Source organism: Pyrus communis, chromosome 6 (assembly GCF_041283825.1).
Source record: "Pyrus communis isolate YQ-2024b chromosome 6, ASM4128382v1, whole genome shotgun sequence".
Classification (NCBI taxonomy): Eukaryota; Viridiplantae; Streptophyta; class Magnoliopsida; order Rosales; family Rosaceae; genus Pyrus; species Pyrus communis.
In genome coordinates, this window is record NC_142570.1 from 13,315,627 (window position 1) to 13,339,530 (window position 23,904).

Consider the following 23,904-nt stretch of genomic DNA (forward strand, 5'->3'; position numbering starts at 1 on the left):
GTCCCATTCAGTAAATACATGATCTCTACGAGGACGCTATGGTCCCATTACAATGGAACGAGATCCTTGCTAAGAAGAGGCTGATATATTTATATTAGGAAACTTGATTTTACCTCTTATTCTCAGACTGTAATATTATCTCTAGATCCTTTGCGAACATGTCAATTAAACTAGGGCTGGGCACGGGCCGGGCCGGGCCCAATTTTGAAGGGACCGGACCGGACCTAGGTTCAAAGGGAACGGGGCGGGCCGGGCCGGGGATTACATTTTTTAATATAAGAACCGGACATTACCCGGCCCGGTTGAAACGGGCCGGTTCGGGCCGGGTCCACGGGTCCCTTTTTTTTTTTTTTTTTTTTTTCGGTTGTTTGAAAGAAAAAAAAAATTGTACAGATTCACAGATTGCAAATAATCAATCAAAAAGCTTATGCAATTATGTTTGAAAGAAAAAAAAAATTGTACAGATTCACAGATTGTACAAATAATCAATCAAAAAGCTTATGCAATTATATCGCAGTAGTCCATAATCATATAATCAATTAGAGCCATAAACAACTTCCTACACTGATATACATAATCGTGTTATGAAGTAAAGAATCTATTAAATAAGTAGGTTCTTTTCAGGCCACATTTCAGCCTCGAATGGCAGGCAACAATACTAGAAACTAGGTTTGAAATCAGTTATGAGAGTCATAATCGGTTTTAACATTTGTTTACATGTATGTTCTGAAGTCAATTTATTAGTTACCAACACTTCTTGAAGCAGCCAATACTTCCTGGAACGAAATTAAACTGATTAGTTACCAACAAATAAATATATTCCCCGGGAGCACTGGCTAAACTTCAACTAAATCAAGAACTAAGTATTTTGCATTGAGTTGCATCTGAACCATAGACCTCATGAGGTACTGCAACAAATCAGAGGTGTTCAAAATACGGTTTAAAGTTTAAACTAGGCTTACGTATCAAGGCCTTCCTCAAGAGGTTCATAGATATCAGTTATGTCTGTGGAACCAATTGTAGTGTTCTGATGAAGACCAACAATTCTTCTCTGAAACAACAGTAATAAGAATATCTTGTCAGCCTAATCCAAGAACGGAAACAAACATCTCACAAACAATATATAACGATTCAGAACAAGACACATAACCTTGATTAACTCCACAATCGTTAGTCTTGTTGATGGCTCTTCCCATGGCCTTGAACACAACTTCATCCGATAATCGCATACTCAAACTTCCATACGCATTATATACTACCATATAATCGCATACGAGCAGAAAATCAACAGCAGCAGGTAAACACACAAGATTAACATCATGGTTTGAATTTGTTTCATCATAATACACAACAAAATTTCATTATTTTCAATTTTTTTTTTTCAATTCTATGCATCCGAAAGCAGAAATTAAACACAAAAAATGGAAGAAAAAAAATAGAGGAGAGGGAGAGAGAGACCTGAAGCAGGGTCATGGCGTAGGTGATGTAGTTGCGCATCCTGCCCTGACTGGTAATCCTAATCTCGTTCTCATCGATAGGCGTCTCCACTCTCGGCTTCTCCACTCTCTGGTAACGATCCATCTCTTCCGCCCTACAATTTTTTAAAAGCACAGAATTAATCATCTCCAAAAAAACCAAAAGAAAATTTAAATTAAACAATCACGCTATACAAATTCCAGGACAAACAAAACAAAACCAGGTCCCAAACGCACAGCTCAACACAAACAACAAAATCAAAAAATTTCTCGGGAAAACAGATTCTCGGAAACCAAACAGAAGCTAAGGAGGCGGAACATGCAGAATCTAGAGGGGAGAGAAGGAAACGGAGGGTTGGATCTGGACGGAGAGAGGAAGGGGAACGTACCGGTGGTGGTGGTGGTGATTCAAAAAAGGATAAGTAAGCGCTCCTTGAGCTGCTTAGCCCCAAAAACCCTAAATTCCCAAATAAAAAACCCACGTAATTCCTAAATCAATTGAAAAGCTTATGCAAAAATCCTAAATTCCTAAATCAGAAACCCTAATTCATAAATTACCTAGGAATTTGCAAGATGATGGTAGTGTTCTCGACGGCGAGGTTGGTGTGGACCGTGTCGTGGTGGTCGGAACTCGCGATTGGGAGGATTGAAGGAGAGTCAGGACTCAGGAGACGATCCTGCGATGGTGATGTCGACAGTCACTGACTCACTATGAGTCTCAGGGAGTCGAGTCAGTACTCAGTAGGGATCTGAGACGAGAGAGGAGGAGAGATTTGGGGAGTGAGGTCTGACTCTGAGACGATCGAGCGAGGCCTGAGACGAGAGAGGAGACGAGATTTGGGGAGTGGGGTGTCAAGTTGAGTCAGTCGACTGTGGGTGTGGGAGTCTGGCAGGCAGAGACAGAGTGATCAGATTAAATCAACGCATTTTTGGAAGGTGGAAACGGTTCGGGTCGGGGACCCGTTTCTCAGCAATTAGGACCCGTCCCGCCCCGCAAATGACATGGACCCGACCCGCCCCGCCCCGTTTCAGAATTTTAAAAACAGGACCCGCCCCGTACCCGCCCCGAATCGCTTGGACCCGCCCCTACCCGCGGGTCCAGGCCCCGTTTGCCCAGCCCTAAATTAAACATTGACAGATATTGGGTTTGTATACTATGCTTAAAAGAAACCCACTTTAGATATCCTTAAGAAAATGGGTTGCTTGCATCACGAGTACCGTCGGAGTGAATGTCACTGAGAAGTTTTCTGTTGGCATAACCTCCGCGAATGCAATCACACGAGGCACTATACTGATGTCTACTCTAGGTGGTTGAACAAGCCAAACATGGTACAATGAAGAGGCAGGACACGGCACCATGTGTTGTGCCCACTGTATGTTTCTTGCATCCCAAGTACTGTCACCTGTTCAAGTAAATGCCACAGAGAACGTTGTTGTTTGCTTTGTCTCCGTGAATGCAACTACATTGGGCTCTACAGTCAAGCAGGTTTTGGAGCTGGCCTCGAGTTGCTATATTTCTAAATTGAGGAAGAACGGCTTCTGAAACTCAATTATCCAAGTGACCGGATCAGTTGCTCGGTTGGCTTCCCTGCACACGCTAGAGGTATGTATTATGTAAAACTTTGAAGACTTTACTTGAAGTGCCTTAATCTTTTTTTTTTTTTTTAATCATTATGCTAAGCGATCCCCAAATTTGTATATTGGTTAATGCTGCTAAATTATTAGTTCTATCCGGGAAAAAAAACACCGAAGAACTCTTGTCCGTCAGCTGATACAACTGCAAGCAATCTGCGAGTCCATTTACTTCCTTTATCAATTTCAATTATTGCTCAAACAGTATGTAAGCAATGATACAAAGGGTTTGTAAATTAAACATCAAATCTTGAATGACTAAAATGGCACCACTGGAGTAGCACTTAGTTTTTGGGTTCAATTCCTTCTATCGTTCTCTGCATTCTTGTGGTATCTTTTCCTATGTGTCAAAGATCACAGAGATGGGGCTAGTAACAGAGTGCTTATCAGAAATCCATCTCAGATACCCCCGATCAAATGGTACACCATCCTTCCCAGCCCCGTCTTCCGCAATAAACTCCACACTGAATGTAATCTCCTGGTTAACCTCTGTGAATGTTAGCACCTCAGGATTCACACTCATGCCCATTTTATGTGGCACATTAAGATCCAGCTTGTAAGTTGAGCTAGCCGGCCCAACATTCTTCACCGTCCTTGTATAGTCCTGAGACTTAGACTCATCAGATGACCCTATTATAATAGAAAATGAAGGATAGTTTAGCTGTGCTTCTGGGATGGTTCCCACTTCGGAGCAGTTCACTGTTTGTTGGGTGACAACCTGTATCTGTTCGTTTGTGTAATTCAAACCGCACATATAAGGAATGTACTCCGCTGGATTTATGTCATAGATGAGCCCCGGGTCAATTGCGTTTGAAGGGTTAACATGGCCTGCACCAGTGGCAAAGATGTCTGCTGGTTTAAGTGTTTCATCAACTATGGGCTGTCCTCCAAGGTTATTTACTTCTGCCGTTGTCATGATTGCAGACTTAATGGCAGCCGGTGACCAGTCTGGGTGGGAACTCTTGAGCAAGGCTGCAATGCCACTTAAGTGAGGGCATGACATCGAAGTACCTGAAACCATGTTAAATGTTGCCTTAGGATTGGGAAGTGTGGCATTGTCCACAGAAACGGGCCATGCCGCTAGGATGCTAACACCAGGTCCAATGATGTCAGGCTTCAAAATTCCAGGGCTTGCAATGCTTGGTCCCCTTGATGAAAAGAAAGCAACTTGGGGAGCTAGAGGATCTCCAATGACAGTGCCTTTGAACAAGATTGTGGCTTGAGGTGTTGCAGTTGAGTTTATGTAGGCTTTGATCATCAACCCTGCAGCATAACTCACATGTGTCGCAGGAAGAACATGAGCGTCAGCTAAGACGGTGTAGCCACCAGCCTCTAGGTTCGCCAAAATCATGGCAGCACCACCAGCTCTTTTCACTTCTTCCCCTTTGGCAACTCTTCCTCTTCCTCCCTCGCACAACACTATTTTCCCTTCAACATTTCCAAGGGACCCTGGAGCACATAAAGATAATGACTGGTCGCCGTTCGCACCTGGATAAACAAGAGGCAACAATGTTGAATTAAAATCTTTAGGCTGGTTCAAAGATACGCCATCAAATTCTCCGTGATTTCCAAGGAGCGCTGTTGCTCTTATGCTTCTGTCAATGGTGCTTGCTCCAACTGTGAGTATCCATGGGGCCTCATTGGATAAAGACTCGTAGTCAGGACCAGAATTTCCTGCTGCACAGCTGACAAAAATTCCCTTTTGAATTGCTGTGAATGCACCGACTGCAATTGCATCATCATAGAAGGGAAATGAAGCACCGCCAAGTGAGAGCGAGAGGACGTCAACGCCATCTTCAACAGCAGTATCCATAGCAGCTAAAATGTCTGCATCAGAACAACCCACCTCACCACAGACCTTGTACATTGCGACATGAGCATAAGGTGCCATACCAACTGCTGTGCCATTGGCCATTCCAAACGCATTGGCACCTTTCACAAAATTTCCTGCAGCTGTGCTGGATGTGTGGGTGCCATGGCCTTCATCGTCAACTGGAGGGCCTCCAGTAGATTGTCCGCTTTGGAAGTTTCGTGCACCGATAAGCTTGTTATTGCACACTGGTCCATTGAAGTCGCACTTGCCCTTCCATTTAGCTGGAGGAGGTGGTACTCCTTCGTCGCTAAACGAAGGATGATCAGGTCCAATCCCAGTATCCAACACTCCAATGATCACACCTGCACCGTAGTTTGCTTCTTTCCAGGCTCCCAATCCTTGCTGCAATCCCAAGAAGTTAGGACTGTGAGTAGTGTGCAAAGGCAGAATCCTCTCTGGACGAGCAGACACAAACCCTTCTTTGTTCTCCATCGCTCTTACTTCCTCTGCGGTCAGTTTTGCTGCAAATCCTGTGGCCACATTGCGGTATGTATGAACCATTCGTGGCTTCGTCACCTCGTTGGAGTCTGCAACTGTTTCGGGCAAAAATGTCTGGTACCAACTCTCCAAATCTTGATGAGATTTTGAAAAAAACTTACCTTGGACTGGCTTTTTCACCCAAACAACGTAAGTTTGAGTATCAGCAGCTGCTGCTACCGATAAACAAAACAGGAAAATTAAGCCGAGCAGACATGCAATCTGCAGCAGCACTAGACGCTTTCTGTTCTCCATGTTTCGATGAAGAACTACTCCGAAGTGCGAGTGTTTTGTGTTAGTCTACCGTACAGGAGCAACTATATATTGTAGATAACAATGGATCATGCTGGAATGTGCCTGCATTTCTTGTACAGAAAATTGAAGAGAAGCCAAATGCTAGCTGCTGGGGAGCTGGAGTTTTGGAGTCGGTGTTTCGGAGTTAATACCAGACTTAGTAATGCTCGCTAATTTATTCGTTTATACCGAAGCAGTCGATAAGCCTTATGTTATACTGAAATCTTATAAAATGAATGTGAGGCCTATTTTTAGAGTCATGCACCAGTCATACCATCATCATTGCCATGCAATCAAGTGAATAGACAAACAAAATATTTTCAATGAATGATGTTAGGGTGACCAAATTTAGTAGACCATATGCAAATAGGGTGTTGCAAGGCAAGAAAAAAGTGAGAATAGCCAAAGATAGCCGAGAGGGAGAAAAGGGATTACTTTTAGGGTTTGCCAAAGTACTGTATACTCTATCATTAATCAAAGAAGCAATTATTTCTCTACCAAGAGAAATCACAACTGGATGTAAGCAAAAGTTTTGTTGAACTAGTATGAATCTAGTGTTTCTTGTTATTCTCTAATTTGCTAAGTTTAGTCTATTGTTAGAGACTTCAAAGAGCAAGATCCAGTAGAGGAGAGTCATAATTATAATATTTGTTATCGAGAGCTTCATTCAAGGGTTCTACGATGGTAAGAAGAAATCAGACAGTGGACCTAAGGCTTGCGTTAAAACCTTTTGATGGCAAGGATGACTCCATGACTGACAAATGATGATGAATATTTGAGGCACTTGCAGTTATCATCAATCTTTGAGTCTCAATTAACGACAATCTATGAAGATAATGCCGCATGTATCCATACCATAATATGATACATCCAAGAAGTCAACGCCAAGCATATTGCGTCTACATTACATTAGCATGAGTATCAGAGATTAAAGTCAAGCAAATCTCAACCCAAGACAACCTTGCCAACCTCCTCATCAAGTCACTGTCGAAGTCTACTTTCCAGAAGCTTGTTCGAGGAATTGGTTTGCGTAACTATCTCGCTTGCAATGCTTGTAGTTCTTATTTTAAAGTTATGTCAAACTCAGAGGGAGTATCTAGAGGTGTACTTACTTGACCTTAGTGTACTATTTTCCCCTTAGATTAGGGCATTTTTCCCACATAATTTTTACTACCTAATGAGGTTTTAATGAGACACCTATCCTCGACCGGTCATATGAAATCTACAAGAAAGTTTTCTTTGTCAAACTCCTCAAAATACCTCTACTTTCCGTCAAATTTTTGTGTGCACAACAAGTATTATAGTGTTCGTTACCTTTTCGATTTCTTTGGAAAATATTGAGATTTTGTTTTGTTTGTGTGGAATTTTTAAAATTATCATGACTGCTCAATTTATCAAGGGTAATGAGTCTTCAATTTAATAAAGGGGAATGGGGAATTTGAATTTAGGACTTCTTCCAATAGTAAGAAGAGAAATATCACTAGACTAAAACCTAGTTATAACCTCCATGAGTGGATTAATTCCCACTAGACTATTTCTTATGTGCCTGTCGTAGGATTTTTGAGTGCCAATGTTAAAGACTTCCTTCATGCGAGGGTGCACTGCAACGTCCTACATATGTTAAGTGGATTATTGCCCAACAAACACATTGAAATGCATGTTTAAGGAATAATCAAAATTAAGGATGCCAATTATCCTTAATCTTCACTAGTCCTGTTGCAGGCAAGTTCTCGCGGGGATGAGATAGCGCTTTCTAGTTCATCGTCAATTTGAGGTTTGGATCTGTTTTTGTATAGCTTCAGTAGTATTATTGTATGGTTATACGTTGTATTACTTACATGTACTACATTAGATTTTAACCATTCTAATTAGGAAAAAAAAAAAAAATTGATTAAAGATTATGAGCCCTCCAAATGCTCTAATTCATTTAGCTATTCAGTTAAGCCCATGAGTTGTGGTTGGTAGTAGAGCAATAACCACTTCATCCGACATATTTCATTAATGGAAATCTTTTGATATTGTTGAGAGTAATTGCTCCAGTTGGTTGCTATTCAAGAATTCTTGTTTAGGCAATTCATACCATCTGTACATAATGTTTCGAACGAGGTACTATGTGTCCAGACGGGCAAGTACCATAAAAGCGTCAGCTAAACTCGGAGCTAAATTCAGGAGCAAGGTTGTGAATACCCTTGATTTTATTGTCTTCATTATTATTAATTCATAAATAAATATGTAGAGAATACACAATTATCTACACCAAATTCAAATTTTACCTAGAGGCAATAACCACAGATATTGGACTTGTTACATTATAACTTGCAGAAAACCATCTCAAATATCCTTGTGTCTGGGTATTAGCCTTGTCAAGTGCAGTAAATTCCACCTGGTAGGTAATCGTCTGGTTAAGCTCTGTGAATGTAAGCACCTGAGGAGTCACGCTCATGATCGTATTATTTGGTACTAAAAGATCTGAGTTGTAAACTGAATTAGCCGGGCCAACATTCCTCACAGTCCTTGTGTAAAGCACAGACTTGGTCTGCATTTTATCCGGATCTACTATGATAGAAAACGATGGATAATTCAGCTGTGTTTCTTCTATGGCGCCGACTTGAGAGCAGTTCACTGTTTGTTGCGTGATGGTCCTTATCTGTTTTTCGGTGTAATTCAAGCCACACAAGTAAGGAATGTAGTCCTCTGGTTGTAGGTCATAGATGAGCCCCGGATCATTTGCTTTCGAAGGGTTAACATGTCCTGCACCAATTGCAAAGATGTCCGCAGTCCTATTCCATTCATCAACAATGGGCCTGCCGGCAAGATTTAGAACATTTGCGCTTGTCATGATGGCAGATTTAATTGCAGCTGGTGACCAATCAGGGTGTGAGCTCTTGAGCAAGGCTGCAATTCCACTTAGGTGAGGAGTTGACATTGAGGTACCCGAAATTATGTTAAATGTTGCCTTCGGATTAGGAAGTGTGGCATTGTCCACTGATTCGGGCCATGCTGCTAGGATGTCAACACCGGGTCCAATGATGTCAGGTTTCAGAATTCCAGGGCTTGCAGTGTTTGGTCCTCTTGATGAAAAGGATGCTACCTTGGGAGCGAGTGGGTCTCCTTTGCCATTATACAAGATTGTTGCTGTAGGATTTGGGTTTATGTTTAAAATTCTGTCAGTTGTGCTTGCTCCAACTGTAAGAATCCAGGGGGCCTCATTTGACAAAGAAGCAGGTACAGGACCAGAGTTTCCAGCTGCACAGCTAACAAAAATTCCCTTTTGAGTTGCTCCGAATGCAGCAATTGCAATCACATCCTCATAGAAAGGAATTGAGGGGCCGCCAAGCGAGAGGGAGAGCACATCCACTCCATCCTCAACAGCAGCATCCATTGCAGCCAAAACGTCACCTTCCGCACAGTCAAATTCGCAGACTTTATACACAGCCAAGTGAGCATGAGGAGCCATGCCAGTAGCTGTGCCATTGGCCTCTCCAAACACGCTTGCGCCTAGTACAAAATTTCCTGCAGCTGTGCTAGACGTGTGGCTTCCATGGCCATCTGTGTCAATTGGAGGTTCTGGATCAGGTTTGCCCTTGCCTGCGCCAATGAAATTTCTTGCACCAATAACCTTGTTATTGCACGTCGTCCCATTGAACTCGCATTTGCCTTTCCATCTAGCCGGAGGAGGAGTTACTCCTTCGTCACTAAATGAGGGATGATCTTGTGGGATCCCTGTATCCAAAACTCCAATTATGATGCCTTCACCATAGTTTGTTTGTTGCCAAATTCCTGATCCTTGGTGTAAACCCAAGAAGTCAGGGCTATGAGTAGTAAGCAAAGGCAGCCTTCTCTCTGGATGAGCCGACACAAACCCTTCCTTCTTTTCCATCGCCTCTAGTTCCTCAGGAGTCAATTTTGCTGCAAACCCCATGGCCACGTTATGGTATGCATGAGTCAGTCTTTGGTTCATCAGCTGGTTTGAGTTTGCACGAGTTTTGGGCAAAAATGACTGGTACCAAATATCCAAATCTTCAATAGATAGTGCGAAAAACTTCTGGGATACAGGCTTTTCAACAAAAACAATATAAGTTTGGAGGTGGTTTTGCTTCTCTTGTGCAACTGCTAGTGATGAATAAAACATGAAAGTTAAACCAAGAAAATATAAAACATGCAACCCTGTACCCTTTATGTTCTCCATCTTTAATGGACAAGAGAAGAACTTGGAGTCCAAGTTGTTGATGTTGTTGATGTCAGTCAACCATTTCAAGCAGCTATATATAGTTGAAATTTGAAGGAATGTTGGCCGGCGTTTCTTGTAATTTCGACGGGTGAGTAGTCACAATCTGGAGTTTTGTGTTTATATATTATTCAGAACATGGTAACAAGGTGGTGAACTGGTGATGGACCTTATGTGGTAGGACTACATTGTGAACTTAGGTCAGACCACCTAACGACATATATTAATCAGAACATGGTAATAATCGCCGAACTATAACAAGGTGGTGAACTGGTGATGGACCTTCTGCGATAGGACTGCATTGTGAACTTAGGTAAGACCACCTGTGGACAAAAACTTGACTCTGGCGATAACTAAACTGCAAGTGAAGCCTTTAAGTTATAAGGTTGCACGGTTGAACATTACAAGTACCGCCTGAGCATGGGGAAGAAGTTGGGGGTCTGTTATTTATCATCACATATGCACTTGATTTTTGTTTTTAATACCGAGCATTATTGGGTAAGGATAAATATTCATAATCACTGAAGGTACATGCTCGTTGCTATATGTACTGCAACAACTTATCGGTTTATTGAACTTAGCTAAAAATTTGCTTAATTTTCCTTATCATGTTTCAGTGGTGGAAGAGAGTGGCTAGAACTTACACGCCGGTGTAGGTTGATGAAGTGCGTGGTGAGTGGCCAGATTTTCTGGAGGATTTACGTAAGGTGACTGAGCACACATTTGGGATGATGTATAAGGGTGCACTTCTATAAGTGACCAATTTTGTGGGTAACTGTTGTCTTAGAAACTGTTGCACTACACTAGCCATATATCAGTAAGCCTTTACAGAGACAACAATGTTTACAAGGAAATTGTTGTTCAATCCCTCACCCAAGGACGGTTGTAAAGCTAAATAAATCGTTGAGTACCTCGACAATAAACATAAAAAAAGTTCATTAATTGTTTAATTCACATGTTATGTTTTCTTCAATTCTAATTGAAAAGCATGCAAGTCGAAGTACTTGGAATAACACTTGGAATTTCTTCTTAAGGGAGTACATATACTGACATACTAGGTGATTTTATAGAATAATCCTTACGCAAAAACTGTCACTAACGCTTTTGATGATATAAAATTTCTTTGAATCATTCTTAAAAAGAGAGAGAAACATACTAGTTATTTCTGTGAAAACATTTTTAGGCATCTAAACGCTTTTATTCTTCATCAACTTGAATTTTCGTAGGTAGATTATTATTAAATTGTACTTACATTATGTACATTATTCCTTGTATGAATATATAGCTAAGCTTCTCTAGGACCAAATGTTAATCTTGCGGAGTGTCAAAAATGACAGCTATAGGGGTAGTAACATTATGTTTATCAGAAAACCATCTCAAGTATCCCTGACCATATGGTACACCATCCTTACCAGCTCCTTCTTTTGCGATAAATTCGACATGGTATGTAATCTCCTGGTTAACCTCTGTGAATGTAAGCACCTGAGGGTTCACACTTATCCCCATTTGATGTGGTACTAAAAGATCCAAGTTGTATGTTGAAGTAGCTGGGCCAACGTTCTTTGCTGTCCTGGTATAGTACTGAGACTCTGTCTGATTGGGGCCTGCTTTAATAGAAAATGAAGGGTAATTGAGCTGTGCTTCTTGTATGACTCCGACTTCTGAGCATTTCACTATTTGCTGCGTGATAATCTTTATCATTGTCTCATTGTAGTTCAAACCGCACAAGTAAGGAAAGTAATCTTCTGGTTTTATGTCGAAGACAAGCCCTGGGTCATTTGCCTTTGTAGGGTTGACATGGCCTCCACCAATTGCAAAGACGTCTGCGGGTTTAAGCCCTTGGCCAATGATGGGTGTTCCTGCGAGGTTTAGTACATTAGCAGTTGCCATGATGGCAGATTTAATAGCTGCTGGTGACCAGTCGGGGTGTGATGTCTTGAGCAAAGCTGCAATGCCACTCAGGTGAGGAGTTGACATCGAGGTACCTGAAATTATGTTAAATGTTGCCTTAGGATTAGGAAGTGTTGCATTGTCCACTGATTTAGGCCAAGCAGCAAGAATTTTAACGCCGGGTCCAATGATGTCGGGTTTCAAAATTCCAGGGCTTGCACGGCTTGGTCCTCTTGATGAAAAGGAAGCGACCCTGGGAGCAAGAGCATCTCCAATTACAGCGCCATAGGAGCTGAGCTTCTCATTTTGTGATTTTAGTATTCTGTCAGTAGTACTTGCTCCAACTGTAAGAAACCATGGGGCCTCATTTGCCAAAGATTTATGGGTACCGGAATTTCCAGCTCCACAGCTGACGAATATTCCTTTTTTCATTGCTGCGAATGCACCGATTGCAATCACATTGTCGTAGAATGGAAGTGAAGGGCCTCCAAGTGAGATAGAAATCACGTCCACGCAATCTTCAACAGCAGCATCGAGGCCAGCTAAGATGTCACCAGACCTACAACTAATCCCGTAACAGACTTTGTACATTGCCAAATGAGCATAAGGTGCCATGCCAACAGCCGTGCCATTCGCGTCTCCAAACACGCTGGCACCTTGGACAAAATTTCCAGCAGCGGTGCTAGATGTGTGGGTCCCATGACCATTTTCATCAAATGGTGTTCCGGTAATATTCCCTTCTTCTGCACCTACAAAATTTTGTGCACCAATGAGCTTGTTGTTGCACACTGTGCCATTGAACTCGCACTTGCCTTTCCATTTAGCCGGAGGAAGGGGTACTCCCTCATCACTGAACGAAGGATGGTCGGGTCCAATCCCTGTATCCATAAGTCCTATGATCACACCTTCACCGTAGTTTGCTTGTTTCCATAGTCCATATCCTTGGTGTAACCCCAAGAAATCAGGACTATGAGTAGTTAGCAATGGTACAGTTATCTCAGGATGAGCCTTCAAAAAACCTTCTTTGTTTTCCATTGCTTTCACTTCCTCCTTTGTCAGTTTTGCTGCAAATCCAGTGACCACATTGCGGTACACATGAACGATCCTCTGCTGGTTTGCGTTTGCAGTAGTTTCAGGCAAAAATGACTGATACCAACTGTCTAAATCTGATTCTACTGTAGATTTCGAGGAGGTGGGCTTTTCGAGAAAAACAATGTAAGTTTGGAAGCTATTTTGCTCCTCTTGTGAAACTACTCCTGATGAAAAAAACATGATCAAAGTAAAACCAACAAGATATATGAGGTGCAATGCTGCACCATTTTCTTTCTCCATCTTTTAATTTGGTTAAAAGAAGAACATGAAAGGATAAGTGGTGTACGTCTGTTAGTCTCTACCATATTTATAGTCGATAATTGTGAAGGTTGACTTGGTAATGCTCGCTGGTGGCGATGGAGCTTATGTGACAGAATAGATTAATTTGTTCGGATTTAACTTGGAGGCTTCTCTAATTCAATAGGTTAATGTCGCAGACGAAAAAAATAAGCCTGGAGAAAGGACAAAAAGAATCCTTCTTGACCCAAAGAACAAAGTTAAAGTTCAACCCAGATATTTCAATCTAGATATCGTATGAAATAAATGTTGGAGCAATATTAGAAACTATGAAAATAATACAAGAATTCCAATTATAATAATTATAAAGAAAATTACAACATCAATGATGTATGAGATTAAACTAGAGAGAATTAGAAAGATTGACAAACTTGGAGATTGAGATTTGCATAAATGTAATGTTTTAAAGATAGAATTTCACTCCTACTCTTATAGTTTGGTGAGCGTACATTTCCCAGAATTCAACATTCTATAATCCAAACTTGAAGCACCTCATTCTTCAGACTCTGGCGAACTACTTATATCTTGCACTCTCAAAAGACGACTCAAAATTTAACTAACAAAGAATAAAAGACATTGAAGGACACTCTTTTGTTTAAAAAAACATTAGACGGGTGGGATGCTTGAGTTTATATAAAACTCACGGCACCCTTTGATAAATTATGTGGGAAGAGATCCCCTCCGGATCTCTCCCACAAAATCCCACCAATCAATTAATCTGGACCCTTGAAATTTGATCCAATGGCTAAAATTATTATAATTTTTTAAGGGACCTTTTGTTTGTAGCCGTTTGATCAAATTTTAAAGGTCCGGATTAATTGATTGGTGGGCTTTGATGAGAGAGATCCGGCCATCTGACACCTTTTTATTGTTAAGGAATAATCGAAAGGTAAGTTATAATGCATCACATCCTCTAGGATGGATGATCCCACCTCTTGAGAAAGGTAGACACCAACCCTAATTTTAAACTACAAAACAGTTTTTGTAGTATCTAATAGATATAATATCTAATATATTTATTTCGAACAACCAACAATTTCTTCATTCACACTTTGAAATTAATATTATAATATCTAATAAATATGTAATATAAATTTCGAACAATTCCCCACATGAATGAAAAATTAGGAAGTATTTGAGAGTATATGCGGACAAGAGATGCATTGGGAGATGTGTCTTTTGGACTTGAACCTACTCTAGTGAATGCTTATCGGATTTACACTGCTACAATATTAGCTTTAGGTGTCGACTGATGGTGGCGGTTTAATAAGCCATTATGTCGGATAAAAGATATCCGACACATCATTCAATTAGTGTCGGATAACAATGAAATTGTAACATCCCACATCACCCAGGGGAGTGGATCCTGTAAGCCTTATATGTATATTCCCATCTCTACCTAGCACGAGGCCTTTTGGGAGCTCACTGGCTTTGGGTTCCGTAGGAACTCTGAAGTTAAGCGAGTTCGCGCGAGAGCACTCTCATGATGGGTGACCCATTGGGAAGTTCTCGTGTGAGTTCCCAAAAACAAAACTGTGAGGGCGTGGTCGGGGCCCAAAGCGGACAATATCGTGCTACGGTGGAGTCGAGCCTGGGATGTGGTAAGGGCCTGGGCCGGGATGTGACAGAAATCCTGTTGGTTATAATCCGACATAAATTCTTGGCGGATATTTAGTGTCGGATGCAACCGCCATAAAATTATTATAGCTGCCAGTAGTTTTGAATTCTTTTAAAAAAAAAAAAAATATTTTTAACATATTCTAGCGGCTTTTAAGTTAATGGTGGCGGTTATAACCTACATAAATTGACTATTGTATTATTTTAGTTTTTGGCAGTTATTATTTAGTATTTTGACAGTTATAACCGACATAAATTGACTATTTTATTATTTTAAAATGTTATATTGATTAAAAATAAATAAACACATGGTTTAAATAATTTTTTTTTCACTCATGGCCCTGTCGAATATAACCGACACGAACAAAGCAAAATTTTGGACGGCCGCCATAATAATGACACACCCCGACCAAAGTCAAAAAGTGTTGGCCGTCACGTGAGGGTGACATAGCCAAGTGCGCAACAGAAGTGATAATAATAAGAAAATGCGAATAAATAAAAACCAGAACTAAACTTATTTAACTAGAGATAATATGTAAGTGTGAAAGTGATCAAGTATAAGATACACGCATATCATAGCATAGGTAAAACAAAAGTGCAGTCGAACTAATTAAGTACTAATTATACAAACAGGGAGAAGATCCCTACTTTTATTTAGTAGAATGTCAAAACCGTCTCGTAGTCCTCGTGAGCCACCAAAGATGAACAACTACCTAAAACCTAGAGGGGCACAAAACAGAAGGGTGAATGGGCAAAAAAAAAGCATTTGAAAACATATTTATCTTTATGAACATAATAACCCATCTCCGTAAAACCTGTATAGTTTCCAGAAAATACTACTACGTAGGTATGAAAACCAATGCTCAAAAGCAGCGAAAACTGAAGTATGCCATGTCATAATATCTCAGCAATAATAAATGTAAGCCAGGTGTGAAACCAATATAAAATAGTATGCCAGTTGGAGTCACCTAACGTGACCTGTACGACTGGACCTATAGCTCATCAATTTAGGCTATCACATAAGTCAGAGTCACCTAGTGTGGCCTGTACGACAGGCTGGGTATAAATATGTACGCTTAAATGTTACGATCACGTGAAGGATGTGCAATAATTCGTGGGTCAGCTACGAGTCAGAACCACCTATTGTCGTCTGTATGATAGGCTGGCACCAGACTTGGATCCAAGGTGAGCGTGCGGTGCGGGAGGAGAACAATCACGTGAAGGCTGGCCCTAGCCCCGGGTGAGAGCATTAGTACTGGGGTGCAGCCATGATGAGCTCTAAATAAATGTGTGCATACAATACAACCCATTCAATCACATAATACTCACCTGAAGCTTACCTAAGTCTTCGTAGCATCACACAATACAATTCACAAGTGTAACAATGCAATATTTAAAATGTAACTTATTTACGACATGGCAAGCAAATCATAGTTCCATATAAAAACGTTTCTGGAAATTGTGTGTGTATATATATATATATATAGAAAACAAATGCCCACTCACTAATAAGTAGCAGGATCATAACCCTCTAGCTTCGCTTGTCCACGCTCGTCCTCGGGGTATGTCTCACCTATATACGATACAACTATTTTTACGTTAATTAATTAGCACACATACGAAATCCAGGAATAACTCCTCATAGTTTGCTCAAATGTAAGGTTTGAATATACGAACGTGATCTACTTAATGATACGAACCCACATAAATTTTTAGAAAGACTTTTGGACATCTGATGCACCCTCACGCACTGGCCAAGGCACGGCCACACGTGTCGGCCATGCGTAGGCACGTGCACGGCACACTGACGGAAACCCTAACGGTGTTAGGAATATTCCGTCAAAATAGGCAGAATATTTCGTTAAATGGTAACGGCGTTATCTAACGCTGTTAGAATATTCCGTTAAAGTTAACGGAATATACCTTCTTCTTCTCCAGTCACCTGCCGGTTTCCGTCGTATGCTGTCGTTGGCCGCTGTCTGCACACGCTGGTTTCTGGAAAATTTTCAAAGCTTTATATCTACTTCATTTCTTAACCAAAATCCATGAAATTTATATGGATTTGAAGGTCTCGAAGAGTAGAACATGTTCGTACCTATTAGAAGTCCAAAATTCAACGAAAAATTATCGAAAAATTCCTTGGAAAATCCGACCAACTCTGTAAGTCTTCGAACTCACCTATTCCACTCCACTCCAAATCTACTCTAAAGTGCTAGGGAAGTTGCATAGAGACCATCCCGAGCCTCAAAACTTTGTCAATTGTCTGTGATCGTACCAGAGCAAACTAACTCCTTGTCGAAGCTTCCAATTTTCGAGCTAAAACTCACCAAAACGAAAAACTAAGGGTATGGTGGTGATCGTGTGGTTGAGAGGAGAATGGTGGTGGTTTCCAAAAGTCTGATCCGTGTGAGTTTGATGATGGTTATGTATATGGGGTGTCTTGGGTGTACGAAGGGAGAAGAGTTGAGAAGGAGAGAGAGAAGGAAGAGTGAGTGTGTGTGTGTGTGTGTTCTAATTGGCTGTGAGAGAGATAGAGCTAATTTTAATTGGCCCAAAAGAAGAAAAACAACTTATCTGATTGGGCTAAAAGAAATAGGAGCCCATATAATTGGTCCACAATTTGCCCGTTTACGCACCTAAATAATCATAACTTTTTCGTTATGGCTCCAATTCGGTTCTAACTCGCTTCAACTCACTCGAGACGTCGAGTACGATTTAATTATGATAGCGGAAATAATAATTTAAAACTGCATATATACATCCACATCACTTAGCCAATGAGGGCATATTCGTCACTTTACACGCTTGAGGAGAAAATTATATAATAAATTGGGACGGGTCATCACAATAATCTCTAAATGTTTTTTTTTTTTTTACTCATGGCCCTGTTACCTAATCTCTTAATGTTTTTTTTTTTTTTTTTGCGATTTTTTACTCATGCTATCTCGGGTATATACAAACATATTTGATGGTTGGATCGTTGAAACCAGTTTCGTAGAATGCATATTCTATCAAATTGATAGATAAATGTTTCTGTCGGTTTTATTCGACAGAGAATGCTCTTATTTATTCATTATAAATAAATTCTCTGTCGGTTGTATCCGACACAAGTTTTGTCGGTTTTAGAGTATTTTATGTCGGTTTTATCCGACAGAGAATGCTCTTATTTATTCATTATTAATATATTATCTGTCGGTTGTATTAGACACAATTTTTGTTAGTTTTAGAGTATTTTCTATCGGAAAATTCATTTCTTGACGTTGGCAATTTTGTCGCTTATTATATATGCCACTGCATCCATTTTCTGTCGAATTTTGCTTAATATCTGATAGTAACAATACGAGGTAGGTGAACAAAGAGACCCTCCACGGCAATACGAGGTAGTTGGACAAAGAGACCCCTCACGGCAACAACAACAAGTGAATGAGGTAAGTGCAATTTCCGAAATTCAATCTCAATTGGTTAATCTCACTGTTCTTGTGTCAGAGGTTGTTGATGGATCCAAAGTGCAAAGAGCAAGTGTTTGTGACGTGTGCACTATGCAAGGACACTTCAATGATCAATGTCCTCAATGGATAGAGAATGGGGGATGGGCAAGTGCCACTGCCGTGGGCTATCAAGGCCAAAATCAACCAAGGCATGATCCATACGTCAACACTTACAATCCGGGATGGAGAGATCACCCAAACACGAAGTGGAGGGAGCCTCAACAAACTCAACAACAAGAAGGATTTCGACAGCCACGCCCTGGGATATTTCAAAGGCCATTTGCACCAATGCAACCTCAATCACATTCGGCCCAATCAAATTTAGGTATTTCTTTGGATAATGATAAATTTATTCAATTACTCACCTCTTTGACACAGAGAGTACAAAATCAAACCAAAGAGATGCAAAATCAAGCTAAAGAGGTGGACGAATTGAATAAGCAAATGGGGCAAGTAGCGGAGTTCATAGGACAATTTAGAGAACAAGACAAACTGCCTAGTTCAACCATTGTGAATACAAGGAGAGGATTTGAGACAGCCAATGCCATTACTTTGAGAAGTGGCAAGGAAGTTGGAACCAACCCACAAAAGTCCAAATCAAGGTAAAAAAGGACGAAAAGTTGCTGCTCGAGGAAGAGGAGAATGCCAAGGCCATGGCAAGGGTAGAACAACCCTTGCCGCAACCACCTAAGGACCCTATGCCACTCAACTAAGGTAGGTCCAAATTCAATTACTTCTAACGTTATTCCAACAAATGTGCCTTTCTGTAGCAGGTTTATGCTATCTAGGAACGAGGAGAATGAAAAAGACATTCTAGAGACATTTAGGAAAGTGCAAGTCAATATCCGGCTTCTTGATGCAATAAAGTAAATTCCGAAGCATGCTAAGTTTTTGAAGAAGCTTTGTACAACAAAGAAACGAATTCAGGAGAAAGAGGTGGTACATGTAAGTGAAAATGTCTCTGCAATGTTGCAAAGGAAGCTGCCACCTAAATGCAAAGATCCAGGTAGTTTCACTATCCCTTGTGTAATTGGTAATACAAGGTTTGAACATGCTATGCTAGATTTAGGTGCTTCCATTAATGTCATGCCATATTCTATTTATGCATCTATGAATCGAGGAGAGCTTAAAAATGATGGAGTTCTTATCCAATTAGCCGATCGTTCTAATGCATATCCGAAAGTAGTTTGGAAGATGTTTTGGAGCAGGTTGATCATTTGATCTTTCTAGCCGATTTCTATGTGCTTGAGATGGAAGATTCAACCCACTCTCCACCATTGCCAATCTTACTTGGACGACCTTTCATGAAAATAGCCCAAACCAAGATTGATGTGGCCAAGGGAGCGTTAACGATGGAGTTTGGTGGTGATATGATTAAATTCAATGTTTTTGAATCCGTTAAGAATCCTAATGATGTTCGTTCTTGTTTTGCCATTGATGAGAATAAAAATATAGGGCATGAACGTTTAGCACCTATCGAGAAGGATGTATTTCAAACCACCATCGAAGAGGGAATTGGAATGAAGCACAAAGAACATGCCACTGCCCTCAAAACACCCAATTTGGTCGAGAGCATCCCTAGTGATTTTGTTGATCATGCTGCTACTTTTGAGTCTTGATTGCAATACATTGGTAAGCCACCTATTCCAATTCCAATTCCTATTTCAACTAATAGGTTGTTACCTTATTTAGTGCAGGTACCCAATCGAATCCAAGGTGGTGGGAGAATTTACATTGACTTTAGGAAGCTCAACGCCACAATCAGGAAAGATCACTATCCCCTTCCGTTCATAGAGCCTTACTATGAGTCTTTTGAGGAGCATGTCGTGGAGGACATGCCCCTCCATGCCGTTAGCCCTAGTGAAGCTTAAAATGAGGTATCGTTCGGCTGGAAGACGTTAAAAGCAAGCGCTTCTTAGGAGGCAACCCATGTGTTCAAATAAAGAATACATAGGAATCTTGAACTCCAAAACCAGATTTGCGTTCCTTAACCCTACTCTTTATTACTTTTACTCTGCCATAATTGTCATGTTTGTTAGTTGTGTCATTTAATTGTTTGCGTGTGAGTCTATGTTTGAAACATTGAGGACAATGTTTGATTTAAGTGTTGGGAGGGGGTAAACAAAGTGTTTTCCATGAATTTCGTCAGATTGTATCACCTATCACTTCTAAAAGTTGTTACTCACTGTTTTTAAGTGTTTTTACTGTGTTTTGAAGTGTTTTAATGTGTTTTGAAAGGGAAATATGAAAATTTTGAAAAAAAAATTCGAAAAAAGCTTTGAAAAACCCAAAAAGAGTCGTTTGTGTTTGTTTGTTTGTGTCTTGGGATACCTTCTGATGTGATATAAAATAGCACACAAAATTTAACCCTTTTTATGTAGTTGTAGTATGAATAAGTAGGGATTGTTCTAGGCCGGGGATTAGAAGGGATGCTAATCTACACAAATTTAAACTCTAAAGCACTAAACTAGACTCAAAAACAGAAAACTAAACTCAAATGACTCAAAACAAACTAGAATGACTCAAAACAACACAAAACAAGCAAATTGACTCAAAACAGAAACTAAGGGTGATTTTGGACGAATTCTAACTTGACTCAAAACACTAAAAGAAACAAATTTAAACTGATTCTAACTAAGTAAACACGAAATATTAAAGGGGAATTGGTTTTTGACGAATTTAAAGTAAAAGCAAACTGATTTAAAGACTCTAAACAACTTTGGACGAAATTTGGTGTTTTAATGGGTGAATGGCTAGCTAGAGGGTCCTTCTCCACACATGACACATATGCATAAAAATTGATTTCCAATTATTATTCCAATAATCCATGAATGACAATGCCCCAAGTTAATCGTGAACTACACAAATTAACCTTCAGATTTCCTTAATTTCATTGAATTGGACTCAGTGACGCAATCAAATTATTCTTATCAAGTTCCCTATATGAACAACATGATAGAGATACATATCAAAGATCATTAAGTGCTATGAAAATCATAAGCATTGACAAGGCATTCGTAACTATGAAAAGCATGATACTCTTGCCTGGAATTTACTTAACACGATCGTGACTAGAGACCTCCACTACTTGTAAATATAAGTTCATAACGATTAGTTGAAAATCCCTTATATTTTAGCATCAAATTCATGCATGCAAACTAAGTGTGCACCCTCAATCAACATACAAGAATAAGTTATCAATCAAGCAGTTAAGCAAATCACATTCATGTTTTACGAAACAATAATTGGATGAAATCAATTCATATCACATATATGTTCATGGCTTTGAATTCTCCTCTAGCCAAAACGAGTTTAGCTCCTCATGTTCGCACTTAAACAAAGATAACTTAAATTAAACATTGAAAACAAGAGATTGAATACACCTAAGAACGTTCCAACAATCCAAACTTGAATGGCATGCACGGCTCCAAGGGTCTCCTCTGCTTTCTCCTTGCAAGGCTGCGGCACAAGGGTGTTTGTGTATGAAATTGGGTTCTTGTGTGTGAGGGATGGGTTGTGTGTATTATGGTGAGGGATAGATGAGTGGTTCGAAATTGTGGTGAATGATGGATGAATGGTGTCTTTTTGTGCGGCAAAAAACTTAAAAATAAAGAAAGAAAGGCACGACATTAATTAATTGTTTTGGGAAAGATTTGCACTCCAAATCCACAAGGAAAAAGGGTATATAAATGTCAGAATGCAAGAGGAAAAGGGAAAGAGAGGTGCGCCAAATCCTAGAGGAAAGGGGAATGCCTTGCACAGCAAGGGAAAGGGTTTTCTAGAAGAAATAGGTGCGGTTCCCTTTAGGAATGGGATTAGGCCTTCTAGAATCATTTATTTAAATGTCCTAATATAATTAGGGATCCTCCTTGCAGCTGGAACCTAGGTGGTGTAAGATTAGAATAGGGTTAGGACAAAATAAAGTAACTTGGCTAACATTCCTTCTTTCTTGCTGAGCTCTATGATATTGGGTGGAATCTCACCATGGATCGTGATCGTGTCGGTAGCTCCTACAATACACCTCCATTCTTTAATGGTACAAATTATGCTTCTCGGACCGAGAAGTTTCAGATATTCCTTGAGGCTTAAGATCTTATACTTGTTGATTATCTCACTCTAAAGTTGAAGGTTTCGTTGAGGCTAGTAGGAAAGCAAAGGATGCAATTGTTTCTGCCATTTTGTCTAATCAATTTGCTCATGTTTGATATTGCATAACTACCAAGCAAGCTTGGGACAAACTCTGAATTCTTCACAAAGGTGATAAACAAGTGAGAGATTTAAAGCTTCAAATGACCCTTTCGAAATTTAAAGATTTGAGAATGCCCTAGTCTGAGACATTCTCGGTCCTTTTTGAGAAAGTTGAAATGTTAACAAATGAAGCCCTGAGGTTAGGGAAGCCTATAGATGAAACAACCATTGTTCAAAAGATTTTGAGATGCTTGCCCAAGAGATTTAAAGCAAAGAAATTGTCATTCAAGAGTTTCAGGACCTAAATAAGATCAAGCTTGGAAAATTGGTTGGGAAACTCATTACATATGAGATGGAGCTTGACATTGATGAAGGGATTCCAAAAGAGAAAAGAGATGGCCCTTCATGGTGTTTATGTCAAATCCCGACCCGGACCCCTACAACATCCTGGGCTCGACTCCACCGTAGCATAATATTGTCCACTTTAGGCCCCGACCATGCCCTCACGGTTTTATTTCTGGGAACTCACACGAGAACTTCACAATGGGTCACCCATCCTGGGATTACTCCCAGGCTAGCGCTTAACTTCAAAGTTCCGATGGAACTCGAAGCTAGTGAGTTCCCAAAAGGCCTCGTGCTAGGTAGAGATGAGAATATACATATAAGGCTTACAGGATCCACTCCCCTGAGCGATGTGGGATGTAACAATCCACCCGCTTAAGGGCCCGACGTCCTTATCAGTACACTTCCGACCAAGGATTGGCTCTGATACCAAATTGTCACATCCTGGCCCGGGCCGCCACCACAACCCGGGATCGACTCCACTGTAGCACGATCTTGTCCACTTTGGGCCTCGACCACGCCCTCACAGTTTTACTTTTGGGAACTCACACGAGAACTTCCCAGTGGGTCACCCATCTTGGGATTGCTCTCGTGCTAACTCGCTTAACTTCGGAGTTTCGATGGAACCTGAAGCCAGTGAGTTCCCAAAAGGCCTCGTGCTAGGTAGAGATTGGAATATACATATAAGGCTTACAAGATCCACTCCGTTGGCCGATGTGGGATGTAACAGTTTAGAACTGTTGGGTTGTTGGTGATGTGTGTAGACATGCCTCAGAAAATGATCTTGCTCTATTCGTCAAACAATTCAGTAGAATTCTTAAAAACAAAGGGAAGGATTCTAAATGGTTTAGTGAGCCAACAAATCATCAAGAAAAACAATACACTGGAGTGAAGAATAAATAGTTCACTAAAAAAGGAGACAAAGGTTTATGGAAGGTACCTGGTCCCTGCTTTGGATGTCGTGGAAGAGGGCACCGTGCTGCTGATTTTGATAATACAAAAATCCTTGGT

General features: G+C 40.5%; 1 long non-coding RNA gene and 3 pseudogenes across 1 annotated transcript; all 4 read right to left on the reverse strand.

Annotated features, from left to right (window-relative positions):
* Positions 1-1,457: 1,457 nt before the first annotated feature.
* Positions 1,458-2,533, reverse strand: LOC148696320 (uncharacterized). The gene is made up of 2 exons (XR_015963809.1): positions 1,865-2,533; positions 1,458-1,591 (listed from the first exon to the last, which is right to left on the reverse strand). It is a non-coding gene; the product is annotated as an uncharacterized LOC148696320 (long non-coding RNA).
* A 718-nt stretch (positions 2,534-3,251) lies between these two features.
* Positions 3,252-5,799, reverse strand: LOC137709687 (subtilisin-like protease 3 pseudogene; annotated as a pseudogene).
* A 2,221-nt stretch (positions 5,800-8,020) lies between these two features.
* Positions 8,021-9,940, reverse strand: LOC137710023 (subtilisin-like protease 3 pseudogene; annotated as a pseudogene).
* Positions 9,941-11,287: 1,347 nt separating this feature from the next.
* Positions 11,288-13,201, reverse strand: LOC137709679 (subtilisin-like protease 3 pseudogene; annotated as a pseudogene).
* Positions 13,202-23,904: the final 10,703 nt, after the last annotated feature.